A 7,226-nucleotide genomic window follows, 5' to 3' on the forward strand; every position below is an offset into this window, starting at 1 on the left:
AAAATATTCCATAAAAAGGGGCTGTGTGGAAGGCATAAACTTAACGTTTTACGTACTTTTGCAAAAGATTTTCCATTAAATGTTAATGGGTACTGATGAGCCACAGATTTATGCTCATCTGCTTAGAAGTGCATTGGTCCATCTTTGAAACGCAGTATGGCAGCAATTTTGCGCGGCACCCATTGGAAAAGTCCTTGGCATTTTTCCGGAGGCTTGTGGCACCAGGTGTCTCGGCATAGGACACGCAGTCCCCGTAAATTGAAGTTCGATGGTATGTGGGCACGGAACTGGCTTCAGATTGCGTCCAAGTTTTGTTCGGTAGGGTTCATAGGTGGCGATACACCTATCTGTGACCGTGGCGTAGCACACGTTCCAAGCAGCCGTCTGCTTGGATAGTGGCGCATCTAGACATGATCATCCATCTAGTGTAACAACAAACGCGATTCCTCCCATCAGGCGACACGCTGCTACTGTTCCATGGGCTAATATCGATGATTCCATCGATTTATAACGTCGCTTACTCAAAATGGGAACTCTTACGGGAAGTCTGATGAGAAGCCACATGTTGAAGAATGTATCCTGAATGATGTGTTCGTCAACCCTTATGCCTACTCTAGCTTTGTACTCGAAATTTATACAACTTTATCGAGTGTACAGGCCTTCGACCGCAACATTCTGTGATGAGGGGATTAAATCTGACACCTTGTAACCTACTTGGGGTTTCACTGACCTTCAGCCAGTTTTCATAGATTCTGACAACAGTAGGGCAATCAGTCCATCAGCTTCACCATTTCCAATTAGCTCATTCCCAGGTACCAGGCCACAACAATCTGTTCATTGTCAAAGTCGCTTCTGTCAATGAATTTTCCACTTCCGGGCCGTAACGCTGCTTCTCAGCTTTACTCATAATAACGACTAGGGTTTCAGAAGATGACAACATTCTATGCGGAATACGCTCTTTGCCGTAGATGCTCCAGGGAGCAAACATGTCTGAACATGAAGACAAATCATCAGCTTTGCACTGTCGCCTCTAGATCGGCAACCCAATGAACAGGCTTCCAGAGTGTACTGATGCTGAGCCTTCCTGGGTAATTTGTGTCAGTGACTTCAATGAATTGAATACGTATCTTGACGTATGCCGTATCAAAGACAGTGTCCGTAGTGGGCACTTGTAATATGAGTTCAAAACTTAAGAAATTCTCTACCCAATAATACTGGTCTATTTTTTTGTGCCTTGTAGTTTTGGCGCAGTCATCGAGTCTTTTTCTGTATCCTCGAAGGTACTTACGAATAACCATGTACTTTCCGTAATGCGTCATGTGCACGCAAAGCCACCAGGCGATATTCGGACTTGCAATGGTGTGTGGTTATATTTTTTTGACTCATCAGAGAACTGTTTTGTATCGCAGTGAGCATATAATCATTGAGTAAACTATTCCGTTTGCACACGTGACATCTGTAACGGATGTGCTGCATTAAAATTAAATAAAATTAATTCTTTAAAAACCAGGTGGTTCATTCCTTCTGAAATGCCACTTATAATTTTCCTTCTGGAATGCTGCTGGATCACTTTATATTTCTAAATCGATGCTTCATTTGGACCTATTCAGTATGCATTCAGACGGATAGTGTCAATAATTGTCCGTCACCAAAAAATGGAACATCGCATCAACACACAAAACGATTCCGATATACCTTCATCCTGACATTAAAAAAAGTCTTTTAATGTGATCAAAATTGCTATTTTAGACGCATCGCATTGTGTACTAATCGACTCTGTGATATTTGATACCAGTTCAATGGGTTAAAATTCATACGTGTGACATATCGGTAACATATTATGAGGAAAAAACTATATGCTTCCGAGATACCACAGGTTCAAATGGCTCTGAGCACTATGGGACTTAACAGCTATGGTCATCAGTCCCCTAAAACTTAGAACTACTTAAACCTAACTAACCTAAGGACATCACACAACACCCAGTCATCACGAGGCAGAGAAAATCCCTGACCCCGCCGGGAATCGAACCCGGGCGTGGGAAGCGAGAACACTACCGCACGACCACAGGCTGCAGACCAAACCACAGGTGATATTATGATAACAGAGGGGCCAAGTCTTGTGAAAATTTCCTGATTTTTTCTTCCCATCATTGACCAAGTAAAACAAAAATAAATGAGATAGGCATGTCAGGAAATGGAGAGAGACTTTAGCATAAAACAGTATTGATCCTCCCCCCAGGGGGTCCACAACTCTTTTGTGGATACGTGCGTAGCGAGCACGGGACCCCGAGCTAATGTGGCCCCCCTTCCCTTCTGGGCTGCATACCTTCCTTTTCCGCATCCTTCCCTCTCCCCCATCTTCGCCCCTCCTCCCCTCACCTCTGGCTTTTTCCTTCCCTTTCTCCCCCTCTGGGAGTATGGTTTGTGCCTACGTCCAGAGACGGATGCTCGTAAATGTACCGCATTCTTCGCCTTCTCTGCTTGTATGTCTTCATCCTTCCTTTGTCCTTCTCTTTTCCGTACCTCTTCTCTTTCCCCTTTTCTCCGCTGTGACGTTTGAGACCTCTCCTCTTTCCTTTCCCCTTCTTTGTTTTTCCCTTTCTCTTTCTTCCTCCCTGTGCGTGTCTGAAGGCCGACCCACGCATTTTTGTGCGTAGCCGGTGACGGGGTAACGCGTAATTCCCCGCCCCAGGTAGACAGGTAGGACACGTACGTACCCCCTGGTAATGGCCAGGCCCAGGGAGGGGTGATTACCCGAGCTGATACCTTCCGAAAGTGCCGATTGGTCCCTCCGTCCGTTTGTCGGGAGGTGTGACCTGAGGTGTGAACAATCACCTAAGGCGGGAGTGCCCTCAGAGAGGGCCCCCACAAGGGATGAGCGCGCCATTGGAGACGCCTGTAATCATGGGGGATTCTTCCGCAATGGTTTCCTCACCTTCCACTATGTCTGCTCACAAGTGTAAGTTCACTGAGTCTCAGCCACAGACAGTTCTTCCATCGTTGCCACAGTTCCTTGTTGTTTCTCGGTCTGACGAAGGTCACGACTTCTCCACAGTCAACCCTTTCATTATTCAGAAAGGTGTCGACGCAATTGCAGGTCCTGTAAAGTCTTGTTCCAGATTACGGAATGGCACCCTGTTGTTAGAAACAGTCAGTGCCCTCCAGGCACAAAAACTGCTGCGTACTTCACTGTCCACACCTTCCCTGTCCGGGTTGAAGCACACCGCACTTTAAATTCCTCACGTGGAGTCGTTTATACACGCTCCCTCGGTGGATTGTCTGACGAAGAAATTCAGCACTACCTGTCTGACCAGGGCGTAACGGCTGTTCATAGAGATATGAAAAGGGTTGACACGAACATCATTCCAACCCGCACTGTCTTCTTGACATTTGACAAAGTTCAACCCCCACCGAAAATCAAAGCCGGCTATGAGATAATTTCCGTTCGCCCTTACGTTCCAAACCTAAGCGCTGATATCGGTGTCAGCTGTTCAATCACGCCAGCCAGTCCTGTTCCCATCTGGCCAAATGTGTTACGTGTGGCAAGGATGCCCATGAGGGTGCTTGTCCACCTCCATCCCCTCGCTGCATCAACTGTATGGGTGACCACGCTGCTTCCTCTCGAGATTGCCCATTTTTAAGGACGAAAAGCTCATCCAGGAAATCAGAGTGAAGGAAAAGGTGTCTACCTTTGCTGCTCGAAAATTATTCGCCAGTCGACAGCCCACCATGCCTCAGACAGGAAAATACAGCACTGTCCTTGCTTCTCCTCGGCCAACAAAGGAGGCGGCCACGCAGACTTGCGACCTCACCTTTAGTGCCATGGTCGTCAGATCGGCCAGCGCAAAGATCGCCCGTTCAACCTCACCACTTTCGCCTGCCCACTCTCTGGCTACCCTTCGTCGGGTTCTGCTAAATCTCGAGCCCAAAAGTCAGACACCAAGACTTCGAAAAAAGAGCATACTCGTGAAGATTTTTTACGTACCCCAACTTCACAACCATCGGGTCCTCCTTCATCTAAACATCATACTTCCAAGAAGGCTACAAAGAAACCCAGTTCATCTCCTTCTCCGCCAAGGCGTGTCCCATCTACAGCACCACCTGGCGGAATTCGCCCTCGGCCGTCTTCTGTGTCGCCGAGGCACACTGCTGGCGGCCGATCAACCGGCCGATCGCTGGTGGCAGGAGCTGCTCCTGAACAACCTATGGATCAGGATCTTCTACCTTCGGCTGAATGCCATTCCATGCTGTCGGTCGCAAGCTCTGAGCAGTCATTGAGTTGACAGCAACCTTGGTCACCTTCCTCCATTTTCTGTTCACCCTATGTCCATTATACACTGGAATATCCGCGGCATTCGAGCCAATCGGGATGAATTGTCGATTCTCTTACGATCCTACTCGCCGGTCATCTTCTGTCTTCAGGAAACAAAGCTGCGTCCCCATGACCACTTTGTTTTCCCTCATTTTCGGCCGGCCGAAGTGGCCGTGCGGTTAAAGGCGCTGCAGTCTGGAACCGCAAGACCGCTACGGTCGCAGGTTCGAATCCTGCCTCGGGCATGGATGTTTGTGATGTCCTTAGGTTAGTTAGGTTTAACTAGTTCTAAGTTCTAGGGGACTAATGACCTCAGCAGTTGAGTCCCATAGTGCTCAGAGCCATTTGAACCATTTCCCTCATTTTCAGTCCATCCGATATGATCTCCCCTCTGTTGAAGGCACTCCAGCCCATGGAGGACTCATGATTCTTCTCCATGATACTCTCCATTGTCACCCAATCCACTTAAACACTTCCTTCCAAGCTGTCGCCATCCGTCTTTCCCTTTCTGGATACACGTTCTCTCTTTGTACTGTATACATTCTATCGTCCACACCAATGGCACGAGCTGATCTCCTTCGTCTTCTTGGTCAGCTTCCAAACCCCTATTTGCTGGTTGGGGACTTCAATGCCCACCACCCGCTTTGGGGATCTCCACATCCTTGTCCACGTGGCTCACTATTGCTAGATGTCTTCCACCAAGCGGATCTAGTTTGCCTCAACACTGGGGTCCCTACATTTTTGTCTGCCTCCACGACAAATTTATCTCATTTGGACCTTGCGGTCGGTACTGTTCCGCTAGCTCAGCGCTTCGAATCGTTCGCCCTTGATGATACACACTCGAGTGACCACTTTCCATGTGTCCTTAGACTGCAGCCTCAACTGCCATATATGCGCCCGCGACGCTGGAAGTTTGCCCAAGCCGATTGGACACTTTTTTCGTCTCTAGCGACATTCGATGACAGTCACTTTCCCAGCGTCGACGATGAGGTCACATATATTACCGACGTTATTCTTACAGCTGCGGAACGTTCAATACCACGCACCTCCGAAATGCCCCGGCGCCCCCCAGTTCCTTGGTGGAACGAGGCATGCCGTGACGCAATACGTGAGCGGTGACGTGCTCTCCGCGTTTTCCGCCACCATCCTACTTTGGCCAACTGTATCCGCTATAAGCAGTTCCGTGCGCGATGCCGTCATGTCATCCGCGATAGCAAGAAGGCAAGCTGGAAATTCTTTATTAGCTCATTTAACACCTTCACTCCCTCCTCGGAAGTTTGGAGTCGGCTTCGACGGTTTTCAGGCGCGCCTAGTTTCTCCCCGGTCTCTGGGCTCACTGTCGCGCATGGTACATTAGTGGACCCCGTCGCAATTTCTAACTCATTGGGTCAGCACTTTGCTGAGATTTCGAGCTCTTCAAATTACCCGCCAGCGTTCCTCCCGAAGAAACGTGCAGCGGAAGTGCGACCTCTTGCTTTCTCCTCTCAAAATCGCGAAAGCTACAATACTGTTTTCTCCATGCGGGAACTCCAATATGCACTCTCTTCTTCTCGCTCCTCTGCCCCAGGACCGGATGGTATCCACGTCCAAATGTTGCTGCATTTATCAACCCATAGTCTGCGTTACCTCCTTCGCCTTTATAATCGAATTTGGACCGACAGTACTTTTCCCAGACGATGGCGGGAAGCTATCGTCGTTTCTGTTCCGAAACCTGGAAAGGACAAACATCTCCCCTCTAGCTATCGCCCCATTTCTCTCACGAGTAGTGTCTGTAAGGTTTTGGAGCGTATGGTGAATTACCGTTTAGCTTGGTGGCTGGAATCCCGCAGTCTTTTAACACCTGCCCAATGCGGATTCCGAAAGCATCGTTCTTCAGTTGGCCATCTTGTTGCTCTCTCCACTTATATCATGAACAATTTTCTTCGGAAACGCCAAACAGTACAATATTTTTTGATCTGGAGAGGGCATACGATACCTGTTGGAGGACATGCATCCTCCGCACACTGTTCTCTTGGGGCTTTCGAGGTCGGCTGCCCCTTTTTCTTCGCGAATTTATGGCAGAGCGCACATTTAGGATGCGGGTGAACACTACTCTCCCGTACTTTCTCCCAAGAAAACGGGGTACCCCAGGGCTCCGTGCTGAGTGATGTACTGTTTGCCATTGCCATAAATCCAATTATGGATTGTCTCCTTCCTGATGTCTCGGGCTCCCTCTTTGTGGGCGATTTCGCGATCTACTACAGCTCTCAACGGACCAGCCTTCTTGAACGACGTCTTCAAGGATGTCTCGATCGCCTCCACTCTTGGAGCATCGAAACCGGCTTCCGTTTTTTTCCCGGTAAGACCGTTTGTGTTAATTTTTGGCGACGTAAGGAGTTTCTTCCGCCCTCCTTACATCTAGGTCCTGTCAACCTTCCGTTTTCAGACGTCGGTAAATTCTTGGGTCTTATGTTTGACAGAAAACTGTGCTGGTCCTCCCACGTTTCCTATCTTTCGGCTCGCTGTCTGCGATCCCTCAACACCCTCCGTGTCCTGAATGGTACCTCCTGGGGAGCGGACCGAGTGGTCCTTCTCCGCCTCTATCACGCCTTAGTGCGCTCGAAATTGGACTATGGAAGCATAGTCTACTCCTCTGCTCGGCCGTCTATTCTTCGGCGTCTCGACTCTATCCACCACCGTGGATTACGTTTAGTGTCTGGAGCTTTTTACACCAGCCCTGTGGAAAAACCTTTATGCTGAGACTGCTGAACCTCCGCTGTCCAATCGGCGAGCAGTCCTGAGTCGTTACGCTATCCATCTGTCTTCCATGCCTGCTAATCCAGCCCATGACATTTTTTTCGACGCCTCCTTTGATGTAGGGTATGCAGGCCGCCCCTCCTCCCTACTACCACCGGGAGTCCGCTTCCGTCAACTG

Source organism: Schistocerca nitens, chromosome 5 (assembly GCF_023898315.1).
Source record: "Schistocerca nitens isolate TAMUIC-IGC-003100 chromosome 5, iqSchNite1.1, whole genome shotgun sequence".
Classification (NCBI taxonomy): domain Eukaryota; kingdom Metazoa; phylum Arthropoda; class Insecta; order Orthoptera; family Acrididae; genus Schistocerca; species Schistocerca nitens.